Below are 15,320 nucleotides of genomic sequence, written 5' to 3' on the forward strand. Positions count from 1 at the left end.
TCAAACATTCAACCTCCAGCTACGTACCCCCTCTTGCACCAGGGTTAGAGTACTCTCAAATGTTGTTTTTTGCCATCATCGTAAGCCTGCCACAGACACACTATAGGATACATTTAAACATAAGAATGAGTGTGAGATTTTGTCACAACCCAACTCTTGGGAAGCCCGTATAGGACCAGGGCACAAATAATAATATAATAATAATCAATCATTTTGCTCTATATTGTTTGCACACGTGTTACCACTCCACTATGTCTCCCTGTCATGGCTTTTGAGCAATTAGTACAGATACCCACACATCTTGACCACCAAAGTCCATTTGATGTCACAAAGCTGTCCAGTACTTTAAAAATCTCCTCTCCTGTTGTCCTGGTTTCCCATGATTTGCAGAAGAGGATGTCTTCCTTAATTGACCCCACATAAACGTAACAGACATATACCAGGAGCTCTGCCTGGCCCTCAACATCTGTTGACTCATCTAGCTGTAACGCATAGAATTCACTGGCTTGTATGCGAAGCAGTAATTGTTTCAAACATCTCCTGCCATGTCACTGATGTGTCGTGAAACAGTGTTGTTTGATGAAGGAATTGTCTGTATGTTTATTTTGCCTTTTACCCCAGCATTGTCCCAGCCATATCCACGGCAGCAGGAAGAATTAAGTCCTCCACAATAGTATGGGGCTTGCCTGTCCTAGCCACTCGGTAGCGCACCATATAAGTGTCACGGCTGTCTGAATGATCGGACCAAAATGCAGCGTGTTCGTAGTTCCACATATTTATTTATTCCGTGACACTAAATGCTATACACTAAATACTTCAAACACAAAAAAACGTGACGCAGAGGAAAACACACTACTCAAAATATAATCACCCACAAAAAACAGGTGGGACAAACATCAACTTAAATATGACCTCCAATTAGAGGTAACGAGGATCAGCTGCCTCCAATTGGAGATCAACCCAAACAACACCAACATAGAAATACAAAACTAGAAACTGAACATAGAAATACAAAAACAAACAAACACCCCCTGTCACGCCCTGACCTACTCTACCATAGAACATAACAACTTACTATGGTCAGGACATGACAGTACCCCCCACAAAGGTGCGGACTCCGACCGCACATAAAAAAAAACAACAAAACCACCACGCCCAACAACAACCCCGCCCACACAACAAACCCCCCCTAACAACAAAACACAAAGGGAGGGTAGGGTGGGTGACTAATGTCTATGGAGGCTCATATGCAGTACCCAGAACCTTATCTAGCGCCTCCCCCCATGGAGGCGGCTTGGGTTCGGGGCGTAACCCCCACCCCACCCACTGACCCCTCTGCTTCTTTACCACCTGACCGTGGATCGTCGTTGAAAGAACCGGACTGTAGATCATTGCTAGAGGCTCTGGGCTGCAGGCCGCCGCTGGAGGCTCAGGGCTGCAGGCCGCCGCTGGAGGCTCTGCTCTGCAGGCCGCCGCTGGAGGCTCTGCTCTGCAGGCCGCCGCTGGAGGCTCTGGGCTGCAGGCCGCCGCTGGAGGCTCTGGGCTGCAGGCCGCCGCTGGAGGCTCTGGGCTGCAGGCCGCCGCTGGAGGCTCTGGGCTGCAGGCCGCCGCTGGAGGCTCTGGGCTGCAGGCCGCCGCTGAAGGCTCTGGGCTGCAGGCCGCCGCTGAAGGCTCTGGGCTGCAGACCGCCCTTGAAGACTCTGGGCTGCAGACCGCCCTTGAAGACTCTGGGCTGCAGACCGCCCTTGAAGACTCTGGGCTGCAGACCGCCGTCGAAGGCTCCGGACTGGGGAGCGTCGCTGGAGGCTCCGTACTGATGGCGTCGCTGGAGGCTCTGGACTGGGGAGCATCACTGGAGGCTCCGGGCTGAGGAGCGTCGCTGGAGGCTCTGGACTGAGGAGTGTCGCTGGAGGCTCCGGACTGAGGAGCGTCACTGGAGGCTCCGGACTGGGGATGCGCACTAGAGGCCTGATGCGTGGGGCTGGCATAGGAGGCGCAAGACTAGTAACACGCACCTCAGGGCAAGTGCGAGGAGGAGGCACAGGACATACTGGGCTTTGGAGGCGCACTGGAGGTCTGGAGCTTAGGGCTGGCACACCCCGTCCTGGCTGGATGGTTATTTGAGCCAAGCAAGGGCGAAGCGCTGGCACAGGACGAACTGGGCTGTGCTGGTGAACAAGGGGTACCGTGCATAGAGCAGGCGCAGGATAACCTGGGCCGTAGAGACACACTGGAGACCAGATACACTGAGCCGGCGCACTTCTTCCTGGCTGACGACCAACTCTAGCACGGCAACGGTGAGGAGCTTGTACCGAGCGCACCGAGCTGTGAGTGCGCATGGGCAACACAGTGCGCATTACCGCATACCACAGTGCTTGTTCCATCACTCGCTCCCCACGGTAAGCACGGGGAGTTGGCTCAGGTCTTAAAACCGCCTTCGCCAATCTACCCGTGTGCCCCCCCAAAACATTTTTTTTGCCACTGCCTCTCGGGCCTCCGTTGTTGCCTTGCCTGTTGATCTCGTCGCTGTACCTCCCTCGCTGCTTCCACCTGTTCCCATTGGAGGCGATCCCTTCCGGCCTGGATCTCTTCCCACATCCAGGATCCTTTTCCATCCAGGATGTCCTCCCATGTCCAGTCCATCGGACCACGCTGCTTGGTCCTTTGGTGGTGGGTGATTCTGTCACGGCTGTCTGAATGATCGGACCAAAATGCAGCGTGTTCATAGTTCCACATATTTATTTATTCCATGAAACTAAATGCTATACACTAAATACTTGAAACACAAAAAACTACAAACTGTGACGCAGAGAGGAAAACACACTACTCAAAAGATAATCACCCACAAAAACAGGTGGGACAAACATCAACTTAAATATGACCTCCAATTAGAGGTAACGAGGATCAGCTGCCTCCAATTGGAGATCAACCCAAACAACACCAACATAGAAATACTAGAAACTGAACATAGAAATACAAAAACAGACAAACACCCACTGTCACGCCCTGACCTACTCTACCATAGAAGATAACAACTTACTATGGTCAGGACGTGACAATAAGACGCTTCTAGCCCCTTCTTATTAATGGTATCTGTTGCTTTTATACATCTTACTACTCAAAAGTCGTCTTAATTCTCTCAGAAAAAACTTCCGTGGCTTATTTTTCAAATTGGCATGTTTCGTTTCTAAATTTCTGCGCAAGAGTGAAGGTTTCCCGTGAGAAAGTAACGGTTAATGTGGTTGGATGTTCATTTTTTGACTAGGCTACCTGTATTTGACGAGGCTACTTAGGCCAGAACAACAACATCACCCAAATGTATAGCCTCGTTGGAAAATCTAAATGGATTGTTTGAAAATGTGAATCACTTAGCCGTGTAAGAGGATACCTTTCCCATTGTTGTTCATCAAATCAAAATGGTGGACTGTTTTGTTGCCCCCTTCAAACTATATTACATTTTTTTATTTACATTCAGAACTTTCTGTACATATTAATCATTTACAGTAAATGGAAAGCCTTTTGTCAGGCATAAGGGTTCAATGCAGAGGTTAGCAAACATGGTAACCTTGTTCATCCAAGGCTGTGGCATAAAACTTTGAATTACATTTCATTTAAACCTGTGGACTGAATAACCCCACAAAATGAATACTAAACAGCCTAATAGTAGTCTCATGGGCTCTGTGTATAGTCAACTTACTATTTGCCATACATTTTCTATGGTGTGGCATTCTCTTTGACCAGACATAGGTCTATCCCAGCAGCGGCGCTGCCTTATGAATGTGGAATCACATTGCGGTGACAATAATGGATCACTTTTTGTTTCCAGGATATTCCTTTGGGATGATTTACAGTAGCATAATAAATTATCAGTGGCATGAATCACATCGTAGCGTAATGAATACTTTGAGTCACATCCCAAGCCTGATAATGCTGAGGTTATGGATAGGGCTATTACAGTACAAGCTGGATTGTCTTAGCTCTTAGCTCAATTCCAAATTGACAGGCGTAATACAAGGTTGTGTGTGTGTGTGTGTGTGTGTGTGTGTGTGTGTGTGTGTGTGCGTGCGTGCGTGCGTGCGTGTGTGTGTGTGTGTGTGTGTGTGTGTACAAGTGCGTGTATCCATTAGACCTTTTTGGGGCTCCTGAGTGGCGCAGAGGTCTAAGGCACTGCATCTCAGTGCTAGAGGCGCCACTACAGACCCTCGTTCAATTCCAGGCTGTATCATAACCGGCCGTGATTGGGAGTCCCATAGGGCCAAGCGTCGTCTGGTTAGGGTTTGGCTGGGGTAAGGCCGTCATTGTAAATAAGAATTTGTTCTTAACTGACTTGCCTGGTTAAATAAAAGTTAAATAAAAAAGACCTGCATTTGTTTCTAAGAACTGCGTTTAGTCCTCTGTGGTGTTACTGCGATAGCTAAAATAAGGCTGGGCTTGGAATAGCTTTCCTTTTTTCTGCTGATGTGGAACAGGTCTTTGCTGGCTTACCTCCTACAACAATGATTAATAGTCCAGTCTATGATTGATGACCTCAGCTTTAGTTGCCTTGCTCCCATTCATCACCAGCAGTGTAGGATGGGACTAAAAATATTTTATTTTTCTTGCTTTTTGAGGTAGTCACAAAAAAACGTGTTGACGCTCTTGTTGATTTGATTGAGTCGGGCTTGTTGATAAACATACTGTTGTTGTCCTACATTGGCAATGTATATATCGCCGACGATGAATCATGTGCTGTCATATTGTTTCTGGTATGAATTATGTAGAATTAATGTATCTGCTGTAGTACTATAGTTTGGGCTGACAGAGGATTGCAGGGAGACATTTATCACATTATACACACATTGTAATAGGTATAATACAAGTGTTTACTGATGATTAATAATAGTTACAGAATCAAATCATACAATGTCGTGATATTACTGAAGTTATTCAATTGTGTGGATTGGCAGTTCACTATATACCAACCTGGACTCAGCGGTAGACATACAGTAACATAGTAAATGTAAATCTGTCTCCCTCTAATTTGTTTGATATGTTACATTTCGTATGGTATGTATTAATTTGTGGATGTCCATCATACATTTTGTATAATATGTTATGAATTACAATATGTATGATTTGCTAATGTTAGCTAGATGGCTAGTTGGCTTACATTAAGCTAGGTTAGGGGTCAGGAGTTAGGGTTAAGGTTAGGGTTAGGAATTAAGTTAAAGGGTTAAGGTTAGGGTTAGGAGAAGGGTTAGCAAACATGCTAAGTAGTTGAAAAGTAGCTCAAATATAGTAAGTAGTTGTAAAGTTGCTAATTAGATAAAATGTCTGTGATGAGATTTGAACATGTAACCTTTGGGTTGCTAGATATTTATATTATATGTCTACCCATCCACCCTGACCCACCACCCTCCTTCTGTTTTATGTAACCATGCCTAAATTAACATATCACTCTCATTTGAGTGTTCTGGATAAACGTTTACTATGTTACGTCTAGTCTACGAGACCAGGCTGTAAATACAGACCAATAGGGAGGAAGTTAGCCCAGAGACCTTTAGCCGAAAGGTGGCAGGTTCGATTCCCGGGCAGAGTGCTGGAAAAAGGCTGGAATTGATCTGGCAACTGGAGTTCTGCTGGGTTCACATCCTCAAGACATTACCCTACCGTTGGGCCCTTGAGAGAGGCCCTTAACCCCACAATATGCTCTTCATCCAGGGGCAGTGCAGCTTGACGGTGTGCTCGTCTCAACTGTATGTGTGCTGTCTGGGGATGGAGGGTTGAGAACCGAGCAGAAGATTTCTGTTATTCGCTGTAACATATGGAAAATAAAGTTTTATTGAACTGTATTCCACATGAAACTGTTAAACTGTTCCACACAACCATCCATGGTGTAATTTTAATGGTGTAGAATAACTATAGTGATTGATTCTGTTCAAACAGACCCCCTACCAGCTCAGTGTCACTCACTCAAATGCTTGACTGACTCACTGTCATTCCTATTTGGCGTAAACTCCAGGGTGCCGCATTGATCATATTTATTTGAGAACAAAGAAACACAGTGTTACAATTATTAATTCCCACAAAAAACAACTTCATCTAGTCTGTTGTTTAGTATTCCAACAGGTAATCTGGACTTCTTTGTAGCCAAAATACTGCAGTCTAACAGGCTTATGTTAATGACTAATACATGATCTCCTTTGATCATCTCTTCTGTTTTCTATACTGACTTTAGTTTAGACTGGTGAATCAAAGTTGGTGAAAACTCCTCCCGTACTGTCCAATTGAAGACAATGAGGATTTAAAACATTCAATGTTTACTTCACGATTCCACTCCTTTCAGATCTGCCGATTTAGGAACAGCTAAAACGAGAGAGATGCAGCTACTTAAGAGTGACTGTCCAATGGGGTTCAAGGTGTATTTAAAATGTTGTTTACCCCCTGATTCCACTCCCTCAGATCTGTCCACTTACTGTAGTAGTCCTTCCAGGATTTCTCTTTTTTTTGTGATTTCTACAGCCAAAAATGTTTGATTTTGCAGCAGCTTTTCTGAAAATCTGCGATACATTTTGCGCTGTTTTCTTTCACGTTAATTTCATATAAAGCAAAAAAAGTCATATGTGCTCAGGACGATTTTAAGCAGAATACATAATACAAAAAAAGTTGAAACATCTAAAGTGCTCAATTTTGTTTCTTTTCCTGAACAAACAGCTCTGTCAATGTCCGCTCACACATTCACTCACACACACTTCTACTCTCCAGCAGGCTTGGGGCTTGCTATCAACACGAGATGCACCTCCCATTCCCACTCACACAAAAAAAAAATAGATTCAAAACTGATCAATCACCTTCAATTTGAGGATCGATATTTCTTTCACATAAGTTGTCTTCAAAATACTTGAGATTGTGATTTTTTCTGAAAGGCTCGTAAGGGAGAGAAAGAACAGAAAACGTCAACATAGAGTATTGTGGTTGATATGCACTTTTAAAACAGTATTACCATTTCTAAAAAATCCAGAAAGATTGTGTTTTCATGATCCATATTAAGTTTTACAGAGAGTTTAAAACGGCAAAGCTAACAAATTGCACTCAGTGCTTTGAGAAGCGCTCTCCATAGACAGACTGGGGAGAGCAGAGTGCCGACCACCCTACTAAAGCCAAGGTTAGCGGAGTAAAAGTTTGCGTAAAACGCCACTCACCTTGATTCTTTCAGCGCTTGCCACAGTCTTCCCTGCTACCACTTCAGTCATGGTGATCTGCCGCTGCTGTGGGAACTGTTCGGACATTCTCATATGCTTCACTGAATTGAAATTACTGTTGATTCTCGACATTCTCTTGTTTCCAAAAATATTTGGAAATTGTTTTGCACGGTCTTTAGCTGTTATTTTTGTTGGCAATGAGATTGATTTCTGTTCATTGTACTGCCTGTCAGCCATCAACAATCACCCATCATCTTCGCATGGGAATACGCTGACAGCCAGGGGGAAAAAAATGTATTGACATGTGGTTGGATTGGGCCATTTTCCACGGTAACAGTGCAGTAATTGGTCAAAATTACAAACTCGCTTTTGATTGGACCCTTTTATGCACTAAAAGTGTGGGGATTGGTCAAAATTGCGAGCTCTCGCATAATATGCTTTGATTGGTTGATTTTGCATTGAATTATGCGATCGTAGAACCGTGGAATCCTGGAGGGACTGACTTAGGAAAAATTCAAAAGGGAAATGCAAAGAGATGTAGCTATTTAAGAGTATTGGGGCATAGCTGCTGTAGTTCAATGACAAGTTGTAAAATTAAGTTAGGCCTTTTAATTACAGAGTTTGGATGACACGGCTAATGATGATCTGTTAGCATAGCCAATGTGATATACATTGAGTTAGCCCCAGAGACACAGGGCGATAATGTATCTGTCGGATGCCTGTGTAGACGTGGAGAGGGCTAGCGGCCACCTCAGTAGCAACGGAGGGAACTGAAAAACACATACATCTGATACGATTAACATGCAAAGACCTATGTCACTGCAGACAATATTGTCTTGGCTTCTGTGGATGTCAGTTGTTGATGTGAATCAACTGTGTGATAAAACTAGAAGAAACTGAATGTTATGAAGATGTTGGTAGGGTTGGGAATTAGTAAAAATATTAACTAAACTCCAACACATGAAAGCTGACTTCATTGCGTGGTTCATGTCGTTTTACAGTGACAACAAAACAATAAACCTGAAATATTGTAGCAAACAGGCAAGTGAACCTGGGTCACACGCATGAAAAGCAAACACTCTAAATATCACCCCAATAGTGTCAGCCCAATTGGTGTGAATTCTAACTTGGCTTATATAGCAAGGATCGATACAATACGTTAGATGACAGGTATTTTTGTATATTTGCATGAAATGTATTGAATAATGCTTCAAAATAAGTTATGGTATTATTTCAAATCATCTTTAAGAAGGCTGGTCTATGATGGAATTGACAGAAGCACGTTTGTTTTTCGAGCTGTGCAAACCAAGACCTGTTGACTCGAGCCATTTTCAGTCTGAGTTTTGACCGCTTGTGCAGAATATTCGTCTGACGTTCCTTCTCTGGTTGTCAAAACAAGATGAATAACTTTTCTCTAACCTTTGCTCTCCGGCAGCTCACCAAATTAACTTCAGTCTATTTGGGGATGTATGCTCAAAGTAAAAACTTATGATGAGGCATAATAATTGACAGTAATTACCTAATCCAAAGCACTGTAGAAAACTGTTTCAGGCAATTTGGTCTGCTGCTACGCTCAGCAGGTTTTCCTTTTAATGAATGAGGAAGCTAAAACGACTGCAGATTAGCTGGCCAACCCTCATTGTACATTCCACTGCCAATTAATGAGTAAGGTGGCTAACGCTAGCTATTACAATTCCTTCATAGAGTGTAAGAAAATGTATACCATTCAACATTTCTAAAGAAAACGAGTAGATGGTAGCTAGATACAATTCCTTCATTTAGTCTTAGAAAATGTGTACCACTTAAAAGGAGACATTAAATCACACCCGGTTTCCTTGTTGCAAAGGGAGTCCAAGGAAGGTGGATAGCAAGCTACACTCATTACTTCCCTCCTTTAGTATTAGACAATGTGTACCATTCAAAAGGAGGAAACACAGTATCCCACTCGTGGTCGGTTTCCATGTTCAAAGGGAAAGTTCATGCAGCTAAAAGATCATGAGGCAGTGAGTCTTTAATGGTGGTACAGCGGTGGATGAAACAACCTAGCTTAGCCTACGCTTTCATTTGACATGTACATGGAGACTCCCCACCAAAGCGAGTTCGAAGTGGGATGTGATAGGCTACATGGGAACCTCAGCCAATTAGGCTCCCTCGTTCTCCTCTCTGACCTTCCGTCCTCTGTTCCTATTAACATATCTCCATCTCCCTTCATCTGCCTTACTGGGGCCTTAATTGGGACTTGGCAATGGGAGAAAACGCCTGGTCCATTTTTTCTCTGCACGCTGGAAGAAGAGATGACACTTCCTCAATTTCACATTTTTCATCAGATTAGGTGTCAATCATGTACAGTAGTTTCTGTCAGCAGATATTTGGGGTGTACAGTATGTTATAATGATCTAGTGCCAGCTACTGGGACAATATGTTCTGGTTAATGATAGACATGATTCTGCATACTGAATGTTAGGGTGTTAATTGTGGCGGTAGGTAGCCGGGTGATTAGAGTGTTGGACTAGTAACCAAAAGGTTGCAACATCAGATTCCTTAGCTGACAAGGTAAAAATCTGTAGTTCTGTCCCTGAACAAGGCAGTTAACCCACTGTTCCTAGGCCGTCATTGAAAATAAGAGTTTGTTCTTAACTGACTTGCATAGTTAAATAAAGGTAAAAAAAAATATTTATAAATTGAGGACCTAGTAGCTGAGGACTGTAACTGATTTTCATAAATGGTGTGTTTTGTATTAATTGCTGTTTTGTTTTACATTGAATTGGTTGTTTTATTGTTGGGAATGAGACCATGGTCTTATTGGGTTTTCCCTGAGCAATTAACGAACAATAAAAAATAAAATAAAAGTTAGTGTCTATCAATGGTTTTAATGTAAATAATTCCATTCTTCAGTACTGCTGCCTGTGACACAAAAGACATTGAAACCAATGATTACTTGCTGAAGTCATAATGACATGCATTGGTGCTGGGTGGTAAAGACATACACAGCCTTTATCTAGCTCAGTCTCTGATGTCTGTGATGGACCCTGTACCACCAACCATCAATACCCTCAAAGACAGATGAGGGACAGGGAAGAATAGTGATACATATCTAATAGATGGTCACATTTGTAGCACAATGTTGCCATTATAGTGCTCGGCGTTTGACTCCCGGAGAGATAGATAATTACTCTAGACTGCACGGTGCAAGGACATGTGCAAATAGCCTGTTAGTCGCCTCTCCTGTGGCAGCGTTTCACCTTGCTTTTGTTCACTGTCATTGTAGCCTCGCGAATGCAAATAAGGGGCGTTTGAAGTTATCAACGCTTCTCGGAGTAAGATCAAATAGCTAATATCCCATCACTGAAGACACCGGAAAAATACCTTTCGAAAGTGAAAGAGAGGGGAAGAGACAGAAAGTGTGTGATGGATATAGAGGGCAAGGGATGAGAGGGGGAGAGAAGGGACAGAGAGAGAAGGGGGGGGGGTCAGAAAGAGAGAAAGAGGAGAAGGGGTAGAGAGAGAGAGAATTTAAACTCTTGGTATTCACTACAATGTAAAACATGTTGCCAATTTATCACTGGGTTAATACCAACAACTGGTTAATACCAACAATTTATCACTGGGTTAATACCAACAACTGTTCATTGTTGGTATTAACCCAGTGAGTCCCACCGTAACTCCGGCGCTCTTTGGAGTTCTAACCCTTTTAAAAATGGTGTGTTTGAGCTACAGACTTCTTGGATGGACCATTGGAATAATCTGTTACTTGATTTTTTATTTTTTATTTATTTCACCTTTATTTAACCAGGTAGGCAAGTTGAGAACAAGTTCTCATTTACAATTGCGACCTGGCCAAGATAAAGCAAAGCAGTTCGACAACATACAACAACACAGAGTTACACATGGAGTAAACAACATACAGTCAATAATACAGTAGAAAAAAAATAAGACTATATACAATGTGAGCAAATGATGTGAGATAAGGGAGGTAAAAGCAAAAAAATGCCATGGTGGCAAAGTAAATAAAGTATAGCAAGAAAAACACTGGAATGGTAGATTTGTAGTTTGAAGAAAGTTCAAAGTTCAAATATAAATAATATGGTGCAAAGGAGCAAAATAAATAAATACAGTAGGGGGAAGAGGTAGTAGTTTGGGCTAAATTATAGATGGGCTATGTACAGGTGCAGTGATCTGTGAGCTGCTCTGACAGCTGGTGCTTAAAGCTAGTGAGGGAGATAAGTGTTTCCAATTTCAGAGATTTTTGTAGTTCGTTCCAGTCGTTGGCAGCAGAGAACTGGAAGGAGAGACGACCAAAGGAGGAGTTGGCTTTAGGGGTGACCAGAGAGATATACCTGCTGGAGCGCGTGCTACAGGTGGGTGCTGCTATGGTGACCAGTGAGCGGAGATAAGGGGGGACTTTACCTAGCAGGGTCTTGTAGATGACCTGGAGCCAATGTGTTTGGCGACGATTATGAAGTGAAGGCCAGCCAACGAGAGCATACAGATCGCAGTGGTGGGTTGTATATGGGGCTTTGGTGACAAAACGGATGGCATGATTAACGAGGGCTGAGCTAGAACTGTGTTTGAGAGACAACGGTGGATACCGAAGGAGTCCTGGGCCGTGTCTTTTTACAAAAACATCTGTTGAGTCTAAATGGTTTAAGCTAAAATCTATTACATAAAAGCTATCTATGAAAAGCTGACTCTCACGCACATGTAACATGTTTTGCTCTGAAGCTCACAAACTACACAAGAGTTGTTAGAATGTAAGGATGTCTTCTACATAGAAGATCATAGGAAATCCCAGGACATAGTGTCTATAATACTGTAATAAACTTACATAGCTGCTGTCATAAACTACAAACTCCACACAGTTGTCACTGACTAGTTGGATATTCATTTCCAACAGAGAAAACAATTTATGTACTTAAAGCAATCATATAAATTCATTTTTATCAGGTTTTTGCTTTGGCAGATCTTGTTTTTTTGTTGACATTTGTCAAAAGTACTTACATGTATGAATGCAACCATTTGTGTCAAATTGTTGTACTTGTCCTGAAAAGAATGGTAAAACACATAATTGTAAGTCTAAATATAAGTGCTGGACATGCAGATAAATAAAAGTCAGATAAATAAAAACCTGATTTGTGCTGAAGTCTCAGGACTGATAGTCTTAAAGGGAGAATATTTTTTCATCCCCTGATCAGCCTTGTTTTTAATCATTAATAGTCTTTACAAATGCTGCCTGTGGGTGCCTGTATCTGTATTTCCAAAAACAACCCTGTATGTTTCCAGGCTATGTTGAGTGTGTACTAATGTGTGGATGTACACATTAAAATGTTACAGCGCCTTGCAAAAGTATTCACCCCCTTGACGTGAATACTTTTAATTTAAAGAAAGAAATAAGCAAACACGTTTGATGTTCACCAAAAGGCATGTGGGACACTCCCCAAACATATGGAAGAAGGTACTCCTGGCATATGAGACTAAAATTTAGCTTTTTGGCCATAGAGGAAAACTCTATGTCTGGCACAAACCCAACACCTCTCAACACCCCGAGAACACCATCCCCACAGTGAAGCATGGTGGTGGCAGCATAATGTTGTGGGGATGTTTTTCATCGGCAGGGACTGGGAAACTGGTCAGAATTGAAGGAATGATGGATGGCACTAAATACAGTTATCCAGAGATTTGAGACTGGGACGGAGGTTCCCCTACCAGCAGAAAATGACCCTAAGCGTACCGATGAAGCAAAACTCAAGTGGTTTAAGGGGAAACTTTTAAATGTCTTGGAATGGCCAAGTCAAATCCCAGACCTAAATCCAATTGAGAATCTGTGGTATGACTTAAAGACTGCTGTACACCAGCAGGAACCGATCCAACTTGAAGGAGCTGGAGCAGTTTTTCCTTGAAGAATTGGCAAAAATCCCAGTGGCTAGATGTGCCAAGCTTATAGAGACGTATCCCAAGAGACTTGCAGCTGTAATTGCCGAAAAAGGTGGCTCTAAAAAGTACTGATTTTGGGGGGTGAATATTTATCCACGCTCAAGTTTTCCGTTTTTTGTCTTATTTCTTGTTTGTTTCACAATAAATATATTTTGCATCTTTAAAGTGGTAGGCATGTTGTGTAAATCAAATGATACAAACCCCCTCAAAAATATATTTTAATTGCCACCTTCCCCACGGCTAAGGACCTGTCGGCACAGTACAGGGAATCCCCCCATCACATCCAGCACCGGGCCTCCTTTGTTTCGGCCCTGGACGTGCCTACTGAGGAGGAGTGTCCGGAGGCCAGGCAGTACTCGTCCTACACCCTGCCCTGCCGTAAGGCCCGGCCCAGCGGAGAGCGAAAAATTCCAAAGGGGGGAATACTTTCGCAAGCCACTGTATCTCACTGGGACAGAGAAACCCTGAGTTGAAGCTATTGCTGAGTCAACATTTACTTTTTTGTCTATGTGTGGAATGAATTTGATATGTTCTCTGAACTTTTGATAGGAGTCATATTGTAATTGATTGCCCCAGGTTGGTCAGCACATGATTTTCTACCTTGCTGCCCATTGCAGGCTACTGCTTATGGGTAAAACCCATATAAAAGTACAGATGTAGGATCTTAATTTGAGCCAGTTTTCTACAGCAGAAATATAATCTTAATTTGTAGAGAGAGAGAGAGAGAGAGAGAGAGAGAGAGAGAGAGAGAGAGAGAGAGGAAGAGAGTCTAAAATGACAAATCTAACTGCTCAGGACCTGAAGCAAGGATACACATGTTCTTGATACCATTTGAAAGGAAACACTTTGAAGTTTGTGGAAATGTGAAATGAATGTAGGAGAATATAACACATTAGATCTGGTAAAAAATAAAACAAAGAAAAAACATGCGTTTTTTTGTATTTTTTTCGTCTTTGAAATGCAAGAGAAAGGCCATAATGTATTATTCCAGCCCAGGCGCAATTTAGATTTTGGCCACCAGATGGCAGCAGTGTATGTGCAAAGTTTTAGACTGAGCCAATGAACCATTGCATTTCTGTTCAAAATGTTGTATCAAGACTGCCCAAATGTGCCTAATTGGTTTATTAATACAATTTCAAGTTCATAACTGTGCACTCTCCTCAAACAATAGCATGATATTATTTCACCGTAAAAGCTACTGTAAATTGGACAGTGCAGTTAGATTAACAAGAATTTAAGATTTCTGCCAATATCAGATATTGTCTATGTCCTGGGAAATGTTCTTGTTACTTACAACCTCATGCTAATCGCATTACCCTACATTAGCTCAACTATCCCGCGGGGGACCCACCGATCCTGTAGCTGCCAGATCTTCTGATAGTATGAGAATGCTGAACGCATGAATAACCCTGATGGGGAATGGTAATACAGTACTCTTGATGATCGCTCATTTTGAGCATTTAAAATTTGGGGATATATTATAGAATTATTTACTGCCAATCAGTCACAGCTTTTGTTATTCAGAAGTGGGCAATAATTCAATGGCATCCATTGAACCTAAACCACCTGTTTTAAATAATTTGGAATGTATATTAGTTACATTCGGGAAAGGCTACAAAATGAAAAAAAACATGCATAGCTAGATCAACACATATAATCAGGTCCATAATTATTGGTACCCTTGATAAAGATTAGCAAAAAATAATATATAATATAAATAATACAAATACTGAGCTATATTCTATGACAAATTAAAAATGGGAAATTATATTATTTCAGACTAACACAATTTCTATAAAAATGAATAAAGATAGTCACTCAATATATATACAAGCTCCCAGAAATGAATTGGGTAAACCTCCAACGTTTCGGCATCACTGACACTTCTTCAGGGTAATGTCATGGATATGGTACGTCTTCATCTTCCTCAGCGTTATAGCTGCCTGTAAATTAAATAGCATCGCAATATTAGGTTTAACCTGTTAGGGCTAGGGGGCAGTATTTACACGGCTGGATAAAAAACGTACCCGATTTAATCTGGTTACTACTCCTGCCCAGTAACTAGAATATGCATATAATTATTGGCTTTGGATAGAAAACACCCTAAAGTTTCTAAAACTGTTTGAATGGTGTCTGTGAGTATAACAGAACTCATATGGCAGGCAAAAACCTGAGAAGATTTCATGCAGGAAGTGGCCTGTCTGACAA

Source organism: Salmo trutta, chromosome 38 (assembly GCF_901001165.1).
Source record: "Salmo trutta chromosome 38, fSalTru1.1, whole genome shotgun sequence".
NCBI classification, from domain to species: Eukaryota; Metazoa; Chordata; class Actinopteri; order Salmoniformes; family Salmonidae; genus Salmo; species Salmo trutta.